Source organism: Pseudophryne corroboree, chromosome 7 (assembly GCF_028390025.1).
Source record: "Pseudophryne corroboree isolate aPseCor3 chromosome 7, aPseCor3.hap2, whole genome shotgun sequence".
NCBI lineage: Eukaryota > Metazoa > Chordata > Amphibia > Anura > Myobatrachidae > Pseudophryne > Pseudophryne corroboree.
The window spans coordinates 138,397,931-138,423,740 of NC_086450.1; the positions used below are offsets into that span (position 1 = coordinate 138,397,931).

Consider the following 25,810-nt stretch of genomic DNA (forward strand, 5'->3'; position numbering starts at 1 on the left):
CCAGTTCTTTTTGAAAGAAAATGGATAGGGCCGAAATCTGGACCTTAATGGACCCCAATTTTAGGCCCAAAGTCACTCCCGACTGTAGGAAGTGAAGGAAACAGCCCAGCTGGAATTTCTCTGTAGGGGCATTCCTGGCCTCACACCAAGCAACATATTTTCGCCATATACGGTGATAATGTTTAGCCGTCACGTTCTTCCTAGCCTTTATTAGCGTAGGAATAACCTCATCCGGAATCCCTTTTTCTGCTAGGATCCGGCGTTCAACCTCCATGCCGTCAAACGCAGCCGCGGTAAGTCTTGGAACAGACAGGGCCCCTGCTGCAACAGATCCTGCCTTAGAGGCAGAGGCCATGGGTCCTCTGTGAGCATTTCTTGCAGTTCTGGATACCAAGTCCTTCTTGGCTAATCCGGAACAATGAGTATTGCTCTCACTCCTCTTTTTCTTATGATTCTCAGCACCTTGGGTATGAGAGGAAGAGGAGGAAACACATAAACCGACCGGAACACCCACGGTGTCACCAGTGCGTCTACAGCTATCGCCTGAGGGTCTCTTGACCTGGCGCAATACCTCTGTAGCTTTTTGTTGAGGCGGGATGCCATCATGTCCACCTGTGGCAGTTCCCATCTCCTTGCAATCTGCGTGAAGACTTCCTGATGAAGTCCCCACTCTCCCGGGTGGAGGTCGTGCCTGCTGAGGAAGTCTGCTTCCCAGTTGTCCACTCCCGGAATGAACACTGCTGACAGTGCTCGTACGTGATTCTCCGCCCATCGAAGAATTCTGGTGGCTTCCGCCATCGCCACCCTGCTCCGTGTGCCGCCTTGGCGGTTTACATGAGCCACTGCGGTGATGTTGTCTGATTGAATCAGCACCGATTGGTCGCTAAGCAGGGTCTCCGCTTGACTTAGGGCGTTGTGTATGGCCCTTAGTTCCAGGATATTGATGTGAAGGCAAGTCTCCTGACTTGACCACAGACCTTGGAAATTTCTTCCCTGTGTGACTGCCCCCCCACCCTCGGAGGCTTGCATCCGTGGTCACCAGGACCCAGTCCTGAATGCCGAATCTGCGGCCCTCGAGAAGGTGAGTGCTCTGCAGCCACCACAGAAGAGACACCCTGGCCCTGGGGGATAGGGTGATCAGCCGATGCATCTGTAGATGCGATCCGGATCACTTGTCCAACAGATCCCACTGAAAGGTCCTCGCATGGAACCTGCCGAAGGGAATGGCCTCGTATGACGCCACCATCTTTCCCAGGACTCTCGTGCAGTGATGCACCGACACCTGTTTTGGTTTTAAGAGGTCTCTGACCAGTGTCATAAGTTCCTGCGCCTTCTCCGTCGGGAGAAAAACCTTCTTCTGGTCTGTGTCCAGAATCATGCCCAGAAAGGGCAGACGCGTCGTAGGAATCAGCTGCGACTTTGGAATATTCAGAATCCAGCCGTGCTGTTGTAACACTTCCCGAGAGCGTGCTACACTGATCAGCAACTGCTCTCTGGACCTCGCCTTTATGAGGAGATCGTCCAAGTATGGAATAATTGTGACTCCTTGCTTTCGCATGAGCACCATCATTTCTGCCATTACCTTGGTAAATATTCTCGGTGCCGTGGACAGACCAAACGGCAACGTCTGGAATTGGTAATGACAATCCTGTACCACAAATCTGAGGTACTCCTGATGAGGTGGATAAATGGGGACATGAAGGTAAGCATCCTTTATGTCCAGAGACACCATAAAATCCCCCTCCTCCAGGCTTGCGATGACCGCTCTGAGCGATTCCATCTTGAACTTGAACCTTTTCAGGTATATGTTCAGGGATTTTAAATTCAATATGGGTCTGACCGAACCGTCCGGTTTCGGTACCACAAACATTGTCGAATAGTAACCCCTTCCCCGTTGAAGGAGGGGAACCTTTACCACCACCTGCTGGAGATACAATTTGTGAATTGCAGTTAACACTATTTCCCTCTCTATGGGGGAAGCTGGCAGGGCCGATTTGAGGTAACGGTGAGGGGGCATCACTTCGAATTCCAGCTTGTATCCCTGAGACACAATCTCTATAGCCCAGGGATCCACCTGAGAGTGAAACCACTTGTGGCTGAAATTTCGGAGACGCGCCCCCACCGGGCCTGGCTCCGCCTGTGGAGCCCCAGCGTCATGCGGTGGATTTAGTGGAAGCCGGGGAGGACTTCTGTTCCTGGGAACTAGCAGTATTGTGCAGCTTCTTTCCTCTACCCCTGCCTCTGGCAAGAAAGGACGCACCTCGAACTTTCTTGCCTCTTTGTGACCGAAAGGACTGCATTTGGTAATACGGTGCTTTCTTAGGTTGTGAGGGAATATATGGCAAAAAATTTGACTTTCCAGCCGTAGCTGTGGAGACCAGGTCCGAGAGACCGTCCCCAAACAATTCCTCACCCTTATAAGGTAAAACCTCCATGTGCCTTTTTGAGTCGGCATCGCCTGTCCATTGCCGAGTCCACAGGAACCTTCTGGCAGAAATCGACCTAGCATTTATTCTAGAGCCCAGTAGGCTAATGTCTCTTTGGGCATCTCTCATATATAGGACAGCGTCTTTTATATGCCCCAGGGTCAGTATTATAGTATCCTTGTCCAAGGTATCAAGTTCCTCAGATAAGGTATCTGTCCATGCTGCTACAGCACTACACATCCAGGCCGACGCAATTGCCGGCCTTAGGAGGGTACATGAATGTGCATAAATGGATTTCAGGATACCCTCCTGCTTTCTATCTGCAGCATCTTTTAGGGTGGCCGTATCCTGTGACGGCAGGGCTACCCTCTTGGATAAGCGTGTTAAAGCTTTGTCCACCCTAGGGGAGGATTCCCAGCGTAACCTGTCCGTTGGCGGGAAAGGATACGCCATAAGCATCCGTTTGGAAATCTGCAGTTTCCTATCTGGAGATTCCCAAGCCTTTTCACATAACTCATTTAATTCATGTGAAGGGGGAAAGGTCACCTCTTGCCTTTTCTCCCCATACATATAAACCCTCTTGTCAGGGACTGGGGTTTCCTCTGTGATGTGTAACACATCTTTCATTGCTATAATCATGTAGCGGATGGCTTTAGCCATTTTAGGCTGTAACTTTGCATCAACGCCATCGACACTGGAGTCAGAATCCGTGTCGATATCTGTGTCAACAATTTGGGATAGTGGGCGCTTCTGAGACCCTGACGGACTCTGCGCTGTAGGATCAGGCATGGGTTGAGACCCTGACTGTCCCAAGGCTTCAGCTTTATCCAACCTTTTATGCAAGGAATTTACATTATCATTTAAAACCTTCCACATATCCATCCAATCGGGTGTTGGCGCCGTCGGCGGCGACCCCACATTAATTTGTACCCGCTCTGTTTCCACATAGCCTTCCTCGTCAAACATGCCGACACATGCGTACCGACACACCACACACACAGGGGATGCTCTATTTGAAGACAGTTCCCCCACAAGGCCTTTTGGAGAGACAGAGAGAGAGTATGCCAGCACACACCCCAGCGCTAAATGACCCAGGAATCACACAGTAACTTAGTGTTAACCCAGTAGCTGCTGTATATAAGTTCTTGCGCCAAATTTATGTCCCCCCCCCCCTCTCTTTTCACCCTCTTTCTACCGTGTTTCTGCAGGGGAGAGCCTGGGGAGCTTCCTCTCAGCGGAGCTGTGGAGAGAAAATAAGATTTTACTCACCGGTAAATCTATTTCTCGTAGTCCGTAGTGGATGCTGGGACTCCGTAAGGACCATGGGGAATAGCGGCTCCGCAGGAGACTGGGCACAACTAAAGAAAGCTTTAGGACTACCTGGTGTGCACTGGCTTCTCCCACTATGACCCTCCTCCAGACCTCAGTTAGGATACTGTGCCCGGAAGAGCCGACACAATAAGGAAGGATTTTGAATCCCGGGTAAGACTCATACCAGCCACACCAATCACACCGTATAACTCGTGATACTATACCCAGTTAACAGTATGAAATACAACTGAGCCTCTCAACAGATGGCTCAACAATAACCCTTTAGTTAGGCAATAACTATATACAAGTATTGCAGACAATCCGCACTTGGGATGGGCGCCCAGCATCCACTACGGACTACGAGAAATAGATTTACCGGTGAGTAAAATCTTATTTTCTCTGACGTCCTAAGTGGATGCTGGGACTCCGTAAGGACCATGGGGATTATACCAAAGCTCCCAAACGGGCGGGAGAGTGCGGATGACTCTGCAGCACCGAATGAGCAAACTCTAGGTCCTCCTCAGCCAGGGTATCAAACTTGTAGACTCTTGCAAAAGTGTTTGAACCCGACCAAGTAACAGCTCGGCAAATTTGTAAAGCCGAGACCCCTCGGGCAGCCGCCCAAGAAGAGCCCACTTTCCTCGTGGAATGGGCTTTTACAGATTTAGGGTGCGGCAGTCCAGCCGCAGAATGTGCAAGTTGAATCGTGCTACAGATCCAGCGAGCAATAGTCTGCTTAGAAGCAGGAGCACCCAGCTTGTTGGGTGCATACAGGATAAATAGCGAGTCAGTTTTCCTGACTCCAGCCATCCTGGAAACATATATTTTTCAGGGCCCTGACTACGTCCACTAACTTGGAATCCTCCAAGTCCCCAGTAGCCGCAGGCACCACAATAGGTTGGTTCATATGAAAAACTGATACCACCTTAGGAAGGAATTGGGAACGAGTCCTCAATTCCGCCCTATCCATATAAAAAAATTAGATAAGGGCTTTTGCATGATAAAGCCGCTAATTCTGATACACGCCTGGCCGACGCCAAGGCCAACAGCATGAACACTTTCCACGTGAGGTATTTTAGCTCCACGGATTTAAGTGGCTCAACCCAATGCGACTTCAGGAAATCCAACACCACGTTGAGATCACACGGTGCCACTGGAGGCACAAACGGGGGCTGACTATGCAGCACTCCCTTAACAAAAGTCTGAACTTCAGGCAGTGAAGTCAGTTCTATTTTGGAAGAAAACCGATAGAGCCGAAATCTGGACCTTAATGGAACCCAATTTTAGGCCCATAGTCACCCCTGACTGTAGGAAGTGCAGAAATCGACCTAGCTGAAATTCCTCCGTTGGGGCCTTCCTGGCCTCACAGCACGCAACATATTTCCGCCATATGCGGTGATAATGGTTTGCGTTCACTTCTTTCCTAGTTTTAATTAGCGTAGGAATAACTTCCTCCGGAATGACCTTTTCCTTCAGGATCCGGCGTTCAACCGCCATGCCGTCAAACGCAGCCGCGGTACGTCTTGGAACAGACAGGCCCCCTGCTGCAGCAGGTCCTGTCTGAGCGGCAGAGGCCATGGGTCCTCTGAGATCATTTCTTGGAGTTCTGGGTACCAAGCTCTTCTTGGCCAATCCGGAACAATGAGTATAATTCTTACTCCTCTCCTTCTTATTATTCTCATTACCCTGGGTATGAGAGGCAGAGAAGGGAACACATACACCGACTGGTACACCCACGGTGTTACCAGAGCGTCCACAGCTATCGCCTGAGGGTCCCTTGACCTGGCGCAATATCTTTTTAGCTTTTTGTTGAGGCTGGACGCCATCATGTCCACCTGTGGCCTTTCCCAACAGATTACCATCATTTGGAAGACTTCTGGATGAAGTCCCCACTCTCCCGGGTGGAGGTCGTGTCTGCTGAGAAAGTCTGCTTCCCAGTTATCCACTCCGGGAATGAACACTGCTGACAGTGCTAACACATGATTTTCCCCCATCGGAGAATCCTCGTGGCTTCTGCCATCGCCATCCTGCTTCTTGTGCCGCCCTGTCGGTTTACATGAGCGACCGCCGTGATGTTGTCTGACTGGATCAGCACCGGCCGGTGTTGAAGCAGGGGACTAGCCTGACTTAGGGCATTGTAAATGGCCGTTAGTTCCAGAATATTTTTGTGTAGGGAAGTCTCCTGACTTGTCCATAGTCATTGGAAGTTTCTTCCCTGTGTGACTACCCCCCCAGCCTCGTAGGCTAGCATCCGTGGTCACCAGGACCCAGTCCTGTATGCCGAATCTGCGGCCCTCTAGAAGATGAGCACTCTGCAGCCACCACAACAGCGACACCCTGGCCCTTGGAGACAGGGTTATCCGCCGATGCATCTGAAGATGCGACCCGGACCACTTGTCCAACAGATCCCACTGGAAGATCCTTGCATGGGACCTGGCGAATGGAATTTCTTCGTAAGAAGCTACCATCTTTCCCAGGGCTCGCGTGCATTGATGCACCGACACCTGTATTTGTATTAGGAGGTCTCTGTCTAGAGACGACAACTCCTTGGACTTCTCCTCCGGGAGAAACCCTTTTTTCTTGTTCTGTGTCCAGAACCATACCCAGGAACAGTAGACGCGTCGTAGGAACCAGCTGCGACTTTGGAATATTCAGAATCCAGCCGTGCTGTTGTAGCACTTCCCGAGATAGTGCTACTCCGACGAACAACTGCTCCCTGGACCTCGCCTTTATAAGGAGATCGTCCAAGTACGGGATAATTATTTCGGCCATTACCTTGGTAAATACCCTCGGTGCCGGGGATAGACCAACGGCAACGTCTGGAATTGGTAATAACAATCCTGGTGAGGAGGGTAAATAGGGACATGCAGGTAAGCATCCTTGATGTCCAGTGATACCATGAAATTCTCCAGGCTTGCACTAATCGCCCTGAGCGATTCCATTTTGAACTTGAACCTTCGTATATAAGTGTTCAAGGATTTCAATTTTAGAATGGGTCTCACCGAACCGTCTGGTTTCGGTACCACAAACATTTTGGAATAGTAACCTCGGCCTTGTTGAAGGAGGGGTACCTTGATTTCACCTGCTGGAAGTACAGCTTGTGAATTGCCGCCAGTACTACCTCCCTTTCTCCGAGGGCAGCAGGCTAGGCTGATGTGAGGTAATGGCGAGGGGGAGTCGCCTCGAACTCCAGCTTGTATCCCTGTGATACTACTTGCAGAACCTAGGGATCCACCTGTGGGCAAGCCCACTGGTCCCTGAAGTTCCCGAGACGCGCCCCCACCGCACCTGTCTCCACCTGTGGAGCCCCAGCGTCATGCAGTGGACTCAGAGGAAGCGGGGGAAGATTTTTGATCCTGGGAACTGGCTGTCTGGTGCAGCTTTTTCCTTCTTCCCTTGTCTCTGTGCAGAAAGGTAGCGCCTTTGACCCGCTTGCTTTTCTGAAGCCGAAAGGACTGTACCTGAAAATACAGTGCTTTCTAAGGCTGTGAGGAAACCTGAGGTAAATTTTTTTTCTTCCCAGCTGTTGCTGTGGATACGAGGTCCCAGAGACCATCCCCAAACAATTCCTCACCCTTATAAGGCAGAATCTCCATGTGCCTTTTAAAGTCAGCATCACCTGTCCACTGCCGGGTCTCTAATACCCTCCTGGCAGAATGGACATTGCATTAATTCTGGATGCCAGCCGGCAAATATCCCTCTGTGCATCCCTCATCTATAAGACGACGTCTTTAAAATGCTCTATGTTAGCAAAATATTATCCCTGTCTAGGGTATTAATATTATCTGACAGGGTATCAGACCACGCTGCAGCAGAACTATTCATGCTGAGGCAATTGCAGGTCTCAGTATAGTACCTGAGTGTGTATATACAGACTTCAGGATAGCCTCCTGCTTTTTATCAGCAGGCTCCTTCAAAGTGGCCGTATCCTAAGACGGCAGTGCCACCTTTTTTGACAAACGTGTGAGCGCCTTATCCACCCTAGGGGATATCTCCCAACGTGACCTATCCTCTGGCGGGAAAGGGTACGCCAGCAGTAACTTTTTAGAAATTACCAGTTTCTTATCGGGGGAACCCACGCTTCTTTACACACTTCATTCACTCATCTGATGGGGGAACAAAACACTGGCTGCTTTTTCTCCCCAAACATAAAACCCCTTTTATGTGGTACTTGGGTTAATGTCATAAATGTGTAACACATTTTTCATTGCCGAGATCATGCAACGGATGTTCCTAGTGGATTGTGTATATGTCTCAACCTTGTCGACACTGGAGTCAGACTCCGTGTCGACATCTGTGTCTGCCATCTGAGGTACCGGGCGTTTTTTGAGCCCCTGATGGCCTTTGAGAAGCCTGGGCAGGCGCGGGCTGAGAAGCCGGCTGTCCCACAGCTGTTACGTCATCCAGCCTTTATGTAAGGAGTTGACATTGTCGGTTAATACCTTCCACCTATCCATCCACTCTGGTGTCGGCCCCACAGGGGGCGACATCCCATTTATCGGCCTCTGCTCCGCCTCCACGTAACCTTCCTCATCCAACATGTCGACACAGCCGTACCGACACACCGCACACACACAGGGAATGCTCTGACTGAGGACAGGACCCCACAAAGTCCTTTGGGGAGACAGAGAGAGAGTATGCCAGCACACACCAGAGCGCTATATAATGCAGGGATTAACACTTTAACTGAGTGATTTTTCCCCCAATAGCTGCTTGTATACACATATTGCGCCTAAATTTGGTGCCCCCCCTCTCTTTTTAACCCTTTGAGCCTGAAAACTACAGGGGAGAGCCTGGGGAGCTGTCTTCCAGCTGCACTGTGAAGAAAAAATGGCGCCAGTGTGCTGAGGGAGATAGCCCCGCCCCTTTTTCGGCAGACTTTTCTCCCGCTTTTTTCATGGATTCTGGCAGGGGTAATTTATCACATATATAGCCCTGGGACTATATATTGTGATGATTTGCCAGCCAAGGTGTTTATATTGCCCTCAGGGCGCCCCCCCCCTCAGCGCCCTGCACCCATCAGTGACCGGAGTGTGAGGTGTGCATGAGGAGCAATGGCGCACAGCTGCAGTGCTGTGCGCTACCTTGCTGAAGACAGAAGTCTTCTGCCGCCGATTTTCCGGAACACTTCTTGCTTCTGGCTCTGGAAGGGGGCCGGCGGCGCGGCTCCGGGAACGAACACCAAGGTCGGGTCCTGCGGTCGATCCCTCTGGAGCTAATAGTGTCCAGTAGCCTAAGAAGCCCAAACTACCACCAGTTAGGTAGGTTCGCTTCTTCTCCCCTTAGTCCCTCGCTGCAGTGAGTCTGTTGCCAGCAGATCTCACTGTAAAATAAAAAACCTAAATTATACTTTCTTTCTAGGAGCTCAGGAGAGCCCCTAGTGTGCATCCAGCTCAGCCGGGCACAAGATTCTAACTGAGGTCTGGAGGAGGGTCATAGTGGGAGGAGCCAGTGCACACCAGGTAGTCCTAAAGCTTTCTTTAGTTGTGCCCAGTCTCCTGCGGAGCCGCTATTCCCCATGGTCCTTACGGAGTCCCAGCATCCACTTAGGATGTCAGAGAAAATGGCACTGGTGAGTGCTGAGGAAGAAGCCCCGCCCCCTAAGCGGCGGGCTTCTGTCCCGGGTTTTGTGTGTAAAATAATGGCGGGGGCTCATGCATATATACAGTGCCCAACTGTATATATGCTGCTTTTTGCCATGAGGTACCCAATTGCTGCCCAGGGCGCCCCCCCCCCCCCCCTGCGCCCTGCACCCTACAGTGACCGGAGTGGTGGGTTTAGTGTGGGAGCAATGGCGCACAGCTGCAGTGCTGTGCGCTACCTCAGATGAAGACTGGAGTCTTCTGCCGCCAATTTCGAAGTCTTCTTGCTTCTCACACCGGCTTCTGTCTTCTGGCTCTGCCAAGGGGACGGCGGCGCGGCTCCGGGATCGGACGACCAAGGGTGCGTTCCTGTGTACGATCCCTCTGGAGCTAATGGTGTCCAGTAGCCTAAGAAGCAGGACCTATCTTCTAGTGAGTAGGGCTGCTTCTCTCCCCTCAGTCCCACGTAGCAGAGAGTCTGTTGCCAGCAGATCTCTCTGAAAATAAAAAATCCTAACAAAATACTTTCTTATTAGCAAGCTCAGGAGAGCTCACTAAGGTGCACCCAGCTCGTCCGGCCACAGATTCAAACTGAGGTCTGGAGGAGGGACATAGAGGGAGGAGCCAGTGCACACCAGTATCCTAATTCTTTCTTAAAGTGCCCTGTCTCCTGCGGAGCCCGTCTATTCCCCATGGTCCTTACAGAGTCCCCAGCATCCACTAGGACGTTAGAGAAATAAAAGTTTCTTGCAATTGCCTGGTCTCTATCGAGTTACCACCCAGAAACACCCATTACATGTATAGTGTGGTCTGTCCACGGATGGATAGATACGCATGCACTTCATTTGTGTACAGTTACCTGATCTGGCACATGTGCAGAAGCTGATGTCTTTCATTGGTGCAAGCACAGTTCCGTGTGCACTGCAACTTGCGTGTGACTCAAAAACAGACTATATTTGAATTGTATTTGGACACGTTAAATAAATATTATTTAAAATGTAATTTGTGACTTCTTTAATACTTTTAAAGTGCTCTCACTCCTTCATGATTACACTATTTTAGGCTGTCTTAAGCACTCTTGGACCGCAAGGGCTTACCTCAGTCCTGACCTGTATATGACTCGGTTCCAGGGACGTGCAGTCAGGGGAGGCAGTGCCTCCCCTGTGATTAATTAGTAAAAGAATAGATTAATTAGTAAAAGAATACATAGAAGATACTTATGACACATATTCTATGTCATAAGTATCTTCCTTATGTAATGGCATATTTTTTGGGGGGTGAAATTACTTTGACAGAATAGGAACGGGGAGAGAGCGGGGGGCGGAGCCTAGCATCGGGCTGTAAAAGCCCATTGAAATACAATGGCAAAGCGGCACTGAAAAAAGTGCCTCGCTGACAGGGACACCACCCCCATGTCAGCGAGGCAGCTGTGATTGGACTGCGGATCCAGCACTGGATCCGCTGTCCAATCACCAAGACGCGACGGGAGGCAGAAGTTTGGAGGGGAGCAGCAGCAGCGGTGGGTCTGCAGTGACTGCTGCTCTCCCCTGTTATGCTCCGCTGGCCCCGTCCCCCCCTCCCGCACACAGGCACCTGACAGCTGCCAGAGTCCGGCAGCTCCGTCCTCCCCTCCCGCTGACTGCTTGTACTGTGTGCGGCTCTCTCCGGGCGGCTGGTCCGTCCGCAGACAACAGTAGCAGGTATGTGTTTTTTTTCTTCTTTCTTTCTTTCTCTCTCTCTCTCTCTCTCTCTCTCTTCCCCCCTCTGTAACTCCTTATTTTCATTCACTTTTACAGGTCCCACTGTTGTATTCTACTGGACAAGTGGACGTGATTCTCGGCGTGGGATGTAGGTAAGTAATCTCTCATTTTTACAGGTCCGCTATAGGATTCTACTGGACAAGTGGACGTGATTCTCGGCGTGGGATGTAGGTAAGTATGTGTGAGTGTGTACGTGTGTTATAATAAAATTTTACTTTCACGGTGTGTGTGTTGTGTTTTTATTTGGGTATTTTTGTTGTTGTAGAACTACAAGTACCAGCGAGCCCGTTATTTCCCCGAATGCTGGTATTTGAGGTTCTCCAAGTACCAGCAAGCGGGGGAGGCTTTCTGGGCCTTGTAGTTCCACGACAAAAAACAATATTCTTTTTTTAACACTCATGACTATCAGCCTGGCACCCACCGCCCAGGGGTGCTGGGGACAGCCTCGGGCTTCACCCCTGGCCCTTGGGTGCCTGGAGGGGGGAGACCCCTTGATTTAAGGGGTCCCCACTCCTCCAGGGAACCCCGGCCAGGGGTGACTAGTTGGGGGGGTAATGGCACGGCCGCAGGGACCTACGTAAATGTGTCCCCCGGCTGTGGCATTATGTCCCTGGCTAGTGGAGCCCGGTGCTGGTTTTAAAAATACGGGGGACCCCTACATCTTTTGTCCCCCGTATTTTTGGAACCAGGACCGGACTAAGAGCCCGGTGCTGGTTGTCTAAATACGGGGAACCCCTGTCCAATTTTTCCCCAGTATTTAAACAACCAGGACCGGCTCAAAGAGCCCGAGGCTGGTTATACTTAGGAGGGGGACCTCACGCATTTTTTTTTTTTTTACATTTTTTAACCCATTCAGACCCTTCTCCATTAAGTTAATAGAAGCCCTGGACAACAGAATTGCATTTATGTCCTCCTCCCACTCCCTTCCCAGTACCAAACACTCATTTTTTTTCTATAAAAATGTACAATATATCACAAGTATGAGAGGCAGGCAGCGGGCATTGGCGGCATCGGAGTGAGATGCAAATTAGTGGCGGAGGGATGGGTCAGTTTATGGTGGCCGAGTTTGTAAGCCGGTGGCGGTGGCAGCCGGCATCGACTCAGGGGCAGTAGCGGGCATTGGCTCGGTGGCGGTAGGGGTCATCGGCAGATTCGGCGGACATTATGGCTGTAGTGCCTCACCAGCCACTGACCTCACCGCACGCCACTGCTCGGTTCTACTCTGCCCAGGTAAGGTATATACTATATATTGGTATACTGCTGTAGATGTAGTACTGCATACTTTTATTCCACATTTATAAATGAGCAAATTAGATTGGCAGAGCACTAACATCAATCTATCCCATTAAACCAGTACAACAAAAATCACAACATCCTAATCATCAGCCCTATTTGCATGTTAATGAATGTCCAGCTGAGGCAGCTGAGCCTGTTCCCATCCCTCTCACCTGCTCGGCCTCCTCCTCCTCCCAACACCTCAGATTCCCGGAGCTGTGAGGGAGTGAGCGCTGCCTCCCTTCTCCCGGCCCATTCCCAGCCCCTTCCCTCTGCACCTCCCTCTCCCAGCAGCACTGCTCCCCTCCCCTCGGTGACTGTGGAGGAAATGATGTGGTAATGCCTGGCTAATTGCAGCTCCAGACACCCAACTGGAGGAGCGGGCGGCCACTTCCTCCTGTCGCAGACGCAGGCTGTTTGCACTGAACTTTTTGTCGCACCCGGTCCGGGCTTTGTGCGGTGACGGTATCTGCTCCCCCAGTGTGGGGGGAGGTCTCCCGGCGCTGGCTGCAGAGGGAGGTGTCCTGCCTGGAAGATGAGGAGAGCTGCAGGGGGAAAGCTTCCTATCCGCTGCTGGAAGCGCTGGCTGTGATTGCACAGCAGCCCCATGGCCGGTGCGTGTGTTCGCTAAGAGAACGAAGCGACTGATCGTCCTCTGCAGACCGGCTCCCACTACTTCCAACCCAGAGGTAAGAGGTGTATGCTATCACCCCCCACCAGGCACCGCACTTGCACCGTAGATACAGCACACAATAGGCGGGGTTCTATATCCAGCAGCCCAGTCCTGTCTGGGGAAACCCATCTGCAGAGAATTGATTGACAGCTCTGCATAGAAGTGCTGCAGCAGCTGCGCTGCATAACTGCTCCATCCCCTGTGCTATGTGCAGACTCTCGGCTGTGTTTATGATGCCCCCCCCCCCCCCCCCCATATGGGCTGTGCATATGCTGGACCCCCCCTTCCCGGGTCCCCCCTAGCTGGTGCATCAGGTATGTGTTGCCTGTGGGGCCTGGGGCAGAGCTAGACATTGCAGAGCCCACAATCAGCCCCTGCTAACTGCAATACTATACAAACATGTTGTGGGAAGGGAGCCAGCGTTCCTCCCGGGAATCTCTCAGTCTGCTAGCTATGTTTATCTGTGTGGGTGGATGGAGGTCTGTGAACTACTAGGCAAATATATTTTTGTTGCTGTCTCTATTTTTCTTTTAAGAGCTGTGGGGATATGATGGAGGCTGGGCTGCCTGGAGACAAACACCCATGAAATATGATGCTTCCCAGACCTTGTTTATGATACTTCCTCTGTAATGTCTGTAGTGTAGACTACTCCTATGCGATACAAATGTTTCTTTTTTTTATTGTCAGATTGTGTAGTGTCTCCAACTTGTAGCTTCCTGTTTGCTGTGCAGCCACAAGTCCTTGTATATCATGCTGGGACTTGTAGTTCCCTAATAGCTGCATAACCTTAGGGTGGTCTTCATGTACTATAGGTGTCATTTCTGTAGACCATGCTGGACACTTACAGTTCGCCAACAGCTAGAGAGCTTTAGGTTGCCCACCTGTGAGTTATATGGTGGAGTCTCTACTCTCTTGAGCACCCCCTATATCTGCTGCTGTTGCCACTAACACTGTCTATGTATAGCATATTCAGCCTGCTGGGAGGATTAATCACCTCCAATCATTTAAATAAAGTGGCTTCAATACATCGTACCAAGTTTAATATCAGTGACTTTCAACAGTGTATAGAAATGTATCTGTCCACTTGCACTGCTGTATAACTGTATACTGGGTATGTGCTATGCTGTCTTGTTAATAACTTGCACTTCAGAGGCCAATAAAATCTGGCAAGTTTACAGACCAGCAGCCGAAGTCTTGATTACTTTGCAGATGTCTGATTTGGTGTCCAGAGGACATAAGGGGAGGGTGGTGTTTTAGATCAATTATTGAATATACTAATGGGGTTGGGAAGACTATGCTGCATAAATCTCACATGGACCCCTACCCCCATATCCTCTAGGCTCTGATGAGGAGCATTAGACATTTCCATTTTAATTACTGTTGCAGTCATTGTGTGTGGATAAGCCTATCCCAGAGAGTCTTCTTGCTTTAGTAGGGTAGGTGTCTGGGGGTTGTGCTTTTATGCAGAGGTGATCAATGCTATAAAGGGTTCTCTTTGTCATGCAGAGTGGGCTGTGAACGTGACTTGCACTTTCCTGTTGATTTGAGCTCAGACATACTGGGAGATAAGCAATACAATAGACAGTGTGTCTCTTCGCTTCTCCTTTGAAGTAACCCAGCACTAACTGGTCTGAAACCAGGGCATTAATTGATTTCAGATAAAGTTTTGTCTCGCACCCGGCGTTGTCAGTGTGTGAGTGCAGTAATTGGAAGGTCACAAAATGGTGTTTATTTTTGTAGCGATGCATTTATTTATTTTGTATAATTTAGTTGGTGCTGTCTGTTCTTTTCTGTTTTGTTTTAATCATGGGTTTGTTAGATAATGTTTTTTGATTTTATCTATGTAACCAGCAATGGCTGTACCGGGCCTACTCATTGTAAAATTTGCATAGGGACCAGCGGATGCTGCTGTAGCCTCTTGGACCACCTTTTCTGCTCTTAAGGGCCCTATACACTAGGTCGATTTCAGCCCAATTCAGGCATTCGGCCCGATATATTGGGTGAAATCTGGCATTTTCGGGGTGCTTTTCCCCCGATCCGATGCGTGTTTCCGTGGGCATCGGATCCCCCTAGATCCGACATATCACGAGTGCTGCACTCGTGATATGTCGGATCCTGCAGTAAATAGATAGGATAGTAAAAGATGCATCATATGCAGTTTTTTTTGTATAATATGTATCGAATACTATCTTACCAACGGGGAGGCTGCTGGGAGGTTGTACGAAATCTTATACGACATGACGGACCGTCATGTCCTGTAAGTGTATGGTGCCCTTTAAAAGAGCACTGACCTCTGCTGAATATGTGCGGCTGCCGCATGGAAGAGGCCATTTTGCTAATAAAAGAGCAGGCTTTGGGGTCCCTTGGAAAAGGGTGTGGAGCTTCGGAGGGGTAGGTGACCTGGGATTGGTTACACTATGGTTCCCCCCCACTGCTAACCAGCATGTTCTACTAGCTAAGTGTACCAGTTGCTTGCATCTTCTGGGGACTATACTGATATTCATGAGAAATCAGACAACTTATTAGTGACATCACGGACGCATTTTAGTGTGAACTGAGTATTTGTTTAACCCAGAAAAATGTCTGCCTTAAGCCTGTGTATATCCGTTCTTTGGTTATTTTAAAATGAAAACAGGCAAGATTATGCACATAAAGGCATCTGTATTAATAATCGTGGTGCTGCAATTACTAACAATTGTATCACAATGGATATTTTTATTTTGAATGAAAATTTACCCACTATGTACTAAACTTAAGCTGCTGGGACGGCGGTAGCGATAACCACTGTCCCTACCGCGAGTTGCTTCCCTGGCAATTTGGAGGAGTCTTGCACATTTGTGAAAGGCTGCTGGAGAGGGATAGGAAGATCTTTCCTGCGAGTAATCCTCTATAGGCTTAAAGCGGTTTATACCACCAATAGAAGATAGTGTAATGTGATTGGATGAAACTCTGAAAAGCATCATTTGGTAATTATGGGGACTGCGATCCGCAATGCTAACTAGCCTTCTGCAGGAGGTGCATTAAGCTATTAGTACATAGCAAAAATGTGTAAAATTATGTAGAAACAGCATTTTCTAGAAAATGCTGTATATATTTATAGATTGTAAGCTCTCGTGAGCAGGACCCTCATCCCTTATGTACTTTTCCTTCCCTCATCTCCTCCCCACTGCCATCAACAGAACCAAACCTCATTCAGCCAGCACTGCTTTTGTGGGTCTAGTGACAGCAAGTACAGCAGTGGTTGTATCGCTTGTATTCTATGTTCTGCAGTCATTTTTCACTTTCTTGCTTTGTTTGTACTATTTCTGTTTATGTGCTATGTAAGGCACTGTGGTTCCATATAAATAATGAAAAGACAATGTTATATTATGGTTAAGACACATACACTGTGTTTGTTTTATACTCCCCAAAATTGCCGTTTGTTTAAATGCTACGGTAGTCTTCATCAAATACAGGTTATTATGTTTATACTTTTGGCTTCAGTAGTGCTGTTAGCAATAGTTCTGTTGAAAAGCGAGCGCACCTGTTATGTGTAATCGCTAATAATTATGTATATCTACCCACTCCTCCGCTGTAGCTGTAAAATGGTTTTGTTCAGTACAAACCCCAATAACACAATAGTGCCTAATTATTTCTTCCTGCTGATGCTGTAATGTAACAATCTAGAAAAAGAAATAAAACAAAAGCCAAACAAACATCTAAAACCAAAAATAAGTGAGGCTGATCACTTCACAAACATGGGAGACGTATGCTTTGGAAATTACATATTATACATGATATTTGCTCAAAGCCCTTATTTGACTACATTAATTCAGAACAATCTACAGGCGTTAAAGGGCTTAACCGAGTGGTGCATAGCAAACAGATTTTCGTTGATGAGTTGGTTGATTGTCCTAATGTAGGGTAAGGGCAGCTGTAAATTAGATACAATCCACTGTTGTGTCTACCACCTTAATTGTTTCCATGTGTAATGCGCATATGTCACAGATTTTATTTCGGATTCAATATGCTTTTCCGACAGTAGGGAACTCGGTGGTCGAAATACCGACGCCGGAATCCCGACAGTAAAAATCCCGTCATTGAGCGCAGCGTGTCCCCTCGTGAGTTCTCGATGGCATTGCCCAGTTGATTTACAAAGGTCAAAATACATTATGGTTTCCATATTGTTCTGTCTGCCTACTGTGGGGTATATGCAATTGCGGTCGAATTGCCGCAAATGTCGAAAAACGGGGCATTTTCGACACAAAAAAAAATTCGACAATGCAATACAGTATTTTTCGACAAAAAACGGACGTTTCAGACTCGACTTTTTGAAATTCAACAGTTGTCAAATTCGACATGTCTGCAATGGTAAAAATGCGGCTTTTCGACAAAAGTATATTCAATTGAAGAATGTCGATTCGACAACAGTGCTTTTCGACAGTCATTTCGTCAATTTCAGTCCGCCTCATTTTGCTGTCGTGATCCTCTAAAAAAATTTTTTTTTGTTGCTAATAGCATATCTATTTATAGTAGAAGGGCTTATCTACTTGGTTTGTCTATTAGGAGCCACAAGTAATATATATATATATATATATATATATATATATATATATATATATATATATATATATATATATATATATATATATATATATATATATATATATATATATATATATATATATATATATATATATATATATATATATTTTTTTTTTTTTTTTTTAACTGACTAAAATAATATGGAGAGCTCAGAGCATGTTTTTTTTTTTTTTAGTGGGAATGGGTTAAAAATCACGAAAAGAAAATGCGTGGGGTCCCCCCTCCTAAGCATAACCAGCCTCGGGCTCTTTGAGCCGGTCCTGGTTGTAAAAATACGGGGGAAAAATTGACAGGGGATCCCCCATATTTTTACAACCAGCACCGGGCTCTGCGTCCGGTCCTGGTGCAAAAAATACCGGGGACAAAAAGCGTAGGGGTCCCCCGTATTTTTAACACCAGCACCGGGCTCCACTAGCTGGAGAGAGAATGCCACAGCCGGGGGACACTTTTATACTGGTCCCTGCGGCCGTGGCATTAAATCCCCAACTAGTCACCCCTGGCCGGGGTACCCTGGAGGAGTGGGGACCCCTTAAATTAAGGGGTCCCCCCCCCTCCAGCCACCCAAGGGCCAGGGGTGAAGCCCGAGGCTGCCGCCCCCCCATCCAAGGGCTGCGGATGGGGGGCTGATAGCCTTGTGTCAAATAAAAGAATATTGTTTTTTTGTAGCAGAACTACAAGTCCCAGCAAGCCTCCCCGCAAGCTGGTACTTGGAGAACCACAAGTACCAGCATGCGGGGTGAAACGGGCCCACTGGTACCTGTAGTTCTACTGCAAAAAAAAATACCCAAATAAAAACAGTACACAGACACCGTGAAAGTAAAACTTTATTACATACATGCATACCGACACACACATACTTACCTATGTTGACACGAGGTTTGGTCCACTTCTCCAAGTAGAATCCACGGTGTACCTGAAAATAAAATTATACTCCCCAAAATCCAGTGTAGATCTCCTCTTCTGTTTTGTAATCCACGTACTTGGCAAAAAAACAAACCGCATTACCCGGACCACGCACTGAAAGGGGTCCCATGTTTACACATGGGACCCCTTTCCCCATCACGTGGGGTCCCGGCACAACAGACCTGGACAGCCAGTTGCTCTCAGGCTGTTGTGGAACTACAAATCCCAGCATAGCCTGCCACACTTCTGTTAAAACTGTGGCAGGGGCATGCTGGTATATGTAGCTCCATAACAGCTGGAAAGCCACAGGTGGGCCAGGTGTGGATTACAGTGTACAGAACACTCATAAAAAAATAAAAATAAAGCATGTTCCTGTTCAGTTCGCGAAGTGGAAGGAAGCTGCTATCTTTATCAATGTGGACTTTTTAGCTTTGCATCTAACGTGCTCCAGGCGACTCGGATACATGTTATCTGCGCTTTGCTTTCGTTTACTGCAATGTGTATGAATTGTGTACTGTTTTCTTGAGCATCTTTTTGAAGGTACATGTATTGTCGTATTCCTGCCACACCTTTTCCTGTTACCAGCAGAAGGCGGGAGGCGCGTTTGCTTCCTAGGGTCAAATGCAGCCAACTCTGTATAGATAGCAACATGCTATTTTTCTAAATCCCCTCTTGAAGCATTTTACATTTGTAAATAGTATTTATTGATACAATTTTGCAAACTATTTTTTTGCAGCAGTGGTTAATTCACTTTGTTGATCACGTGGGATATAATTTATATAATGACATTTTGGTTTTGACACCAGTGGGAAATATCTAGATCTTTTTATGAAATGAACAGTTATAAATACTTAATTTTGCATGTATTAAAACACCTTTTAGGCATGACCTAAAGTCTTTCTGATCAGATGAACTTTGTTATTGGACTAATAATAAACAGTATTGTCGGTACTTATCTTGACTGTACTTGCATGTGTTGCAAATCTATGGCTGATTCAGAGTTGCCTATATCTTTACGTACTGAACTGCAGCTGGGCAGATTTGCACACAGGCTAATTAACCTGAGTTCCTGTCACAAGGGCTTGTGTCTTAAGGTCCATACACACTGGGCGTTTTTGCCCAGCGTGTATGCACAGTGATGATCGATGACATCGCTGGGCTGTAAAGCGCTCAGTGCATACACACTGAGCGCTTTTCCCCGCTGCCCTGCGATGTCAGCGGGGGTGAACGGCTTTCCATAGCAGGACGCTATGGAAAGCCGCTCACCGTGCCGTTCATCTACTGGTAATACCAGTAGATTAACAGCGGCTGCCAGCAATGAAGCGGGAGCGCACATCAGTGCTCACCGCTTGCTCATACACACTGGGCGGTTTTGAGCTGAAAGCAGCTCAACACACCAAAAGTGACCTGCTCTCAGCTCAAAATCGCCCAGTGTGTATGGGCCTTTACACTTCGTATGAAGAGGTTAATCTGTTTTGTGCACCAGGTGTAGGATTGGCATATGAGAACTGATAGGTTTGACGGCCATTTTCACAAATGGATGGGAGCACCCTGACTCTGATTAGCAGTGGAGAGCCACATTTATTTCTGTGGATGCCATCTGGATGCGTGCAACTTGAAACCAGGCCTTAAAAGTGTGATTCTGGTGTAATTTTGTCGTGGCGTATTGGTAGTATACAGTAGTTATAGCTTTTTCTTTTTGAGCATTTCAATTACAGATATCTCCATTGATAAGTAGAGGTTGTTGTGCTTTTAAAGGCTGTCATAAAAAATGCAGAGATATTCAGATTTATTTTAAGTTTACTATCTAGTATGTTCATTTATCCCAGGAATACTTTTGTGTAGAAAGAAAAAAAATATTCCACAGGAAAGGATATGCAAGCCCTCTCAGCTCGTAAAAGTGCATTGAAAGCTCCAGGATTTCTTCGTTGGAATATGTCAGCGTCTTGGAAAACTGCCTGGAAAGTATTACAAATGGAGTTTTGTCCCGTCCCGTCCCCTCCCCCTTACTCAATTTATGGGGTAGAAGAGGAGTTAAGGTGTTTGAAGCGCAGCATTCCAGTAGATATATTATGTGTTGCCAGACTTGGTGCTTAGATGGTCAAGTGACAGTTCAGCTTAGCCCTGGCTGGCGGAAATTGGGATGTTTTCATAAGACTCCTATGTTTTGATATCTCTGTTAAGACAAAATGTATTTTATCAAGGGTGTGGAAAGAGTCATGGCATAAAATAACTGTAGTAAGGGATGAGGAGGGAACCTTCGCAAAATACAAATGCTATGCAGAGCTAATTGAATAGCGCAGGGAAGGAGCTCTTGGAGCTGTTCAATTTAGTGCGATGCTAAGTCGGAGAATGCCCGTACTCGCGGGATAAACAGTGTTTAATGTGAAAATGCCCTTTCTCGTGACTAAACAGCCTTGCTGCGCTACTGTTTGCGCTACACTAGTGCACAAATCAGCATTGCAGACCTGGTTTTGTAAGGGGTAACATTGTGCTGAATTGAATAGCCTTCCCAGCGCTATTCAATTCACTCTGAATTGATTTGACCCCAATGACTGCAGCAAATTTTATGAGGCAAACCAATTTTAGAGATCATATTAGGTGTTTTTTTGGCCATCTCTAATAGAGACTTCCCTAGTACTTCTGTTGGAAAAGATAACCCCAAAGGCACAGATCAGTCTTACTTTTTTGCAGCAAAGATTTCTCAGTTAAAAGAAACAAAGATTTTTTTTAGTTTAATGGGTCGATCTAAACTTTAGCAATTTATTTAAAGAGGTAAAAATATATTTATATTATCCTCTTTATTAAATTGCTCCTTCTCATTACATTGTTCAGCATTTTCAAACACAATAGCCAAATGACCAGATATCTGGCTTTTTTTGGCCAAGAAAATGGAATGCCAGATCTGGACTTTCTGTGAACATTTGGAGAAACAGCATCACAGTGCTCCTACAGTGTATGGTCACTTGGTGGCTGTATGCAATCTTTCATCAACCTTCAGGGGAATCGAATTCAGTGTTATAGGCGCTATGTACCCACCATCAGTGTATTGCCTTGTGTGTGAGGGGAAACTTGCGATGTCGACAATAACATAAATGGGCGATAAGTGCGCAGTGGCAATACACAGCAGCATATCATTTTTAAATGTAATCCCCCTATGTTTTCCAAGCAGAACAATGGTCTCTGAGCCACATAAGATAGAGTTGAGCAGTTGGGTGCAAGTTGCAGTCAGACGCTTTGTGCTAAAGTAACTGATTGTGTCTCTCAACGGGTTTACTGGCAAAGGTCTAAAGGGGGGTACTCACGGGAGAGATGTGTGCTGAGCGATCTTAACACAGACCGCTCAGCACACATCTCTCACCCCGCTCAGCACAGCGCGATGTGCTGAGCGAGGGGGAAAGCCGACGGGGGGCCGCTCACTTCACACAACGGTGAAGTGAGCGACCCGCTAGATTGAGCCTGCATGCAGCTCAATCTAGCATCGGCGATAGCGATGCGCGGGGCCGCGCATCGCTATCGCTGGAGGGCATACACACGGCAGATCCGTGCTTAAAATCTAAGCAATCTAGCAAGATTGCTTAGATTTTAAGCACGGATCTCTCCGTGTGTACCCCCCTTAAGTTCTGCTTCGTGCGGAATTGTAGCTTTCGCATATATATTTAATTAGTAGCCTGGTCTTGTAAAGCAGCTTGGGTTTTAGTTATAATTTAGTCTTGTACATTTGTAAGTAGCTTTGTCGATGTAATATCAGTGTCTCTGATATAAAACCATTTGTGTTTTGAGCTCTTTGTTCCATTTAATTTCTTCCCCCCCCCCCCCCCACCCCTTCATTTTACTCTCTTTTTCTCCAACATTTTTTTTTATTCTGCTTTAGCTACCTATTGTATTTTCCCTATTAATGAGTTGTGTTTAATTCCATCTGCCCTGCAAATGATTCCCCATAGCTATTTGTTTGTACTTCATGGTTCAGATTTAGGGCCTAACTCAGACCTGATCGCAGCAGCAAATTTGTTAGCTAATGGGCAAATCCATGTCCACTGCAGAGGGGGGTAGGGGGGGATATAACGTGCAGAGAGATTTGGGTGGGGTGTGTTCAAACTGAAATCTGAAATTGCAGTGTAAAAATACAGCAGCCAGTAATTACCCTGCACAGAAACAATATAACTCGCCCAAATCTACAGGGGGGTACTGACAGGAGAGATGTGTGCTGAGCGATCTTAACACAGACCACTCGGCACACAACTCTTCCCCCGCTCAGCACAGCGCAATGTGCTAAGTGAGATGGGGGGGGGGGGCCTCACTTCATACAGCAGTGAAGTGAGCGACCCGCTAGATTGAGCCTTCGTGCAGGCTCAATCTAGCACCGGCGAGAGCGCGCAACGCTATTGCTGGGGGGCATACACACGACAGATCCCTGCTTGAAATCTAAGCAATCTAGTCGGATTGCTTAGATTTTAAACACTGATCTCTCCGTGTGTACCCCCCTTAACTCTCTCTGCAAATGTTCTATCTGCCCCACCTGCAGTGCACATGGTATTGCCAATTAGCTAACAAATTTGCTGCTGCAATCAGGTCTGAGTTAGGCCCTTAGTTGGCTGTGAGGCTAGGGCCATGAACACCTCTCGTGTTTTTACTTGCACCCCATTGAGTTGTGACAAACACTAAGCGAGTGTCTTCTCCTGTAATAACTCCATATGTGTACAGCGTCACGTTACATGAGGATCCAATTTAGTTATTTAATCTACCACTAGAAGTATGTTACTTACCACCTATGCCCAGTCTCCTTAATGTCCCTTCTTTTTATATCATGCACTTTCATTATTCCATTGTAAACCTATGGAGTGACACCTTTTGTACCTTATTTTTGTGATGTACACTGGCTGACTTGGTTGTACTTGTACAGTACTTCTAGCTATACCAAAATAACACTGGAATTTAAACTGGTGTCTCCAGTTATGATTAGTGCTGCTTCATAAAGAGTTTATTTACCTCTCTTGAGCTGCAAACTACATAAGATGTAAGATTCAGGCTTTGCCAGTAATTGTGCTGTCAACTATCGTAAGCGGAGATTTGAAAATTGGTGCAGAAATCTACCATAGCATAAAGAACTCAAGACAGCATCTTCTTGCAATTACTTTGTTTATTAACGTTACTCATACTTATACACTGCATTCCTTACTTGTCTGCAGAAGCAACAGACAAATGTGGATTAAAATTGCTTCATGAAAATTTCTTAACCCCCCCCCCCCCCCAAAAAAAAAAACAGCCTAAAAATAAATAAAAATAAAAAAATAATAGAAATATGCAAAAAAACCTGGGATGGGAATAATTGCTGACATATGATGGTTTGAAGACAAGAATTCTACTACTGGAAATTGGAATTCGATGCCATAATATCTTTAAAGGGTTTTTCATTTTTAGAATGTCTGGATCGTATCATATTGAGATTTAGAGACTGATGGCTAATCAGATGTAAATATTATAATTATGGTCTTTCATTACTATGTTCACTGCCTCACCAGATACAAACTATTATAACATAATTTAAAGTTAAACAAAAGCATAGTATATAGATTTAAATTCCTAAATACTATAGCCGTTGCAGACCCTTTTCCGTCCTAAATAAGTTTGTGTTTTTTTTAAATAATCTTTCCTTCTCTGAACACTGGTATAGAAAACAATAAAATGACATTATTTCTAAAGTATTCCAGACAACTAAGTTTTATTTTGCTGTTTGGCTAATGTAACGGGAAGCTAAATAGGAAATGTTTTTCCCGATTGTAACATGTGGGACTATCTGCTTGATCACTGCATGAGTCCATTAATTATTTTCTTTTTTTGTCATTTGTAATATGATTGTAGGATTTCCTTGTTTTGTGAGATATTGCTTAAAAAGAAATTTTGTTGCATAAAAAATATTTTCTGCTGTCATAGTAACCATAATTAAAGCTTTTAGCTTCATGAGGGGTTAATTTCAGTGAAATAACCAGAGTGCTTTCGGAATGGTTGGGCCAAGGTTTGCAGGAAAATGAGTAATATTTGCCTAATGTATTAAGCATTATGTATTATAAAGTGTGAGCCAAACACTGAGCTAGCACATCATGCTGAACTGACATCCCCACAAAGGTATCGTTTAGCATTGCTGTTATGTACTGTCTGTAGTACCGACTTTCCACCAGTGTCTTCCGTCTTACAGCGGTGCTCATACTTTCCACTATGGGGACCTCTGGGCATGCTACCTACTTACATCCTTGGCGTCTGAGTTTGGTATGTAGAAGAAACTCTTGCACATGCAAGCTGGAGAACCAGGTTGATCTAGGGCATTGTGGGCTCTACGTATATAGCTGCGAAAAGCCCTTTATCTTTCTTTACCTGCAACTAATAAAAGAGCTCTTCAGAGCATTGAGCTATTTTCACGGCAGGTTACCTGAGAGAAATCTCCGATTTCTCTAGCAGCCTCCCTTGTTTCATTTGATAACACCTTATCGCTTAGAAGTATGGGGAGAGTGTACCTTAATACATGTCTAGAAGGACTGAAGTCTTGGATTTTTGAAAAATTAGAAAGAATGATAACGTTGTTTCAGACCTGCTGGTCCATTCAGCCTGACATGCCAGACTATAGGGAATGGTTTCCGATGGCTGCCCCTGTGTGGGCTGACGGCAGGACATCCGAGTTGGGGCAGGTCATAGACTGTAGGTGATGGGCTGAGTGAGTGTAGATGGGTGACAATTGTTGCCCTTTTTTGCCCAGTATGGGCATTGGACACAAAAAGATAGCAAAAACAGATGTATTTCTCCCCCCATCATGACCTTTCTTTATCATTCCTCATTATCACCCTCATCATGATTATTATGAACACCTCTTCCTCCATCCGTTATTAGCTTCCTTTTCAACTTAATCAATCTGTGACCTCTCCACATAAACTCCATCATATTTATAATATCAACATAACCTCTCCCTAGACTACTGTGCTGTTCTAGAACATTGCACGTGCTGACAGATCCATCACCAGAGGAGACCAGTTTCCTAACTAAAGAACTGATTTAATTCTCCACGATCTACAGAAAAGAAAAACCAAGATGAGCAGACTATTCACAATCAAAGGTTTTACCTAAGAAGCTAAACGTCAATTTATGTCTAAAATGGGTGTGTAGGACTAGGGCAGAGGTTCCTAAACTCTGTCCTCAAGGCACATTAATGTTCCAGGCTTCAGTAGCAGATTAATCTCTTGAGATAGTGGAACTTCATGCTGTGGTCACAAGCCTCTTTTGGCCTTCCCTGGGTCACAGCTGTAG

The 25,810-nt window shown here is 46.6% G+C and overlaps 1 protein-coding gene and 1 long non-coding RNA gene across 3 annotated transcripts in view; one reads left to right on the forward strand and one right to left on the reverse strand.

Annotated features, from left to right (window-relative positions):
* Window positions 1-12,603, reverse strand: part of LOC134944812 (uncharacterized) — a 146,867-nt gene extending 134,264 nt beyond the window's left edge. The window contains exon 1 of the long non-coding RNA XR_010181958.1: window positions 12,528-12,603. This is a non-coding gene — a long non-coding RNA (uncharacterized LOC134944812). The remainder of the gene's footprint in view (window positions 1-12,527) is intronic.
* ACVR1 (activin A receptor type 1) overlaps window positions 12,520-25,810 on the forward strand; it is a 114,194-nt gene continuing 100,903 nt past the window's right edge. Inside the window, exon 1 of one of the 2 annotated variants that reach the window (XM_063933697.1) lies at window positions 12,520-13,043. The gene's annotated coding sequence lies outside the window, so the exon portion shown is untranslated. The remainder of the gene's footprint in view (window positions 13,044-25,810) is intronic. The other variant, XM_063933698.1, reaches the window with a different exon arrangement.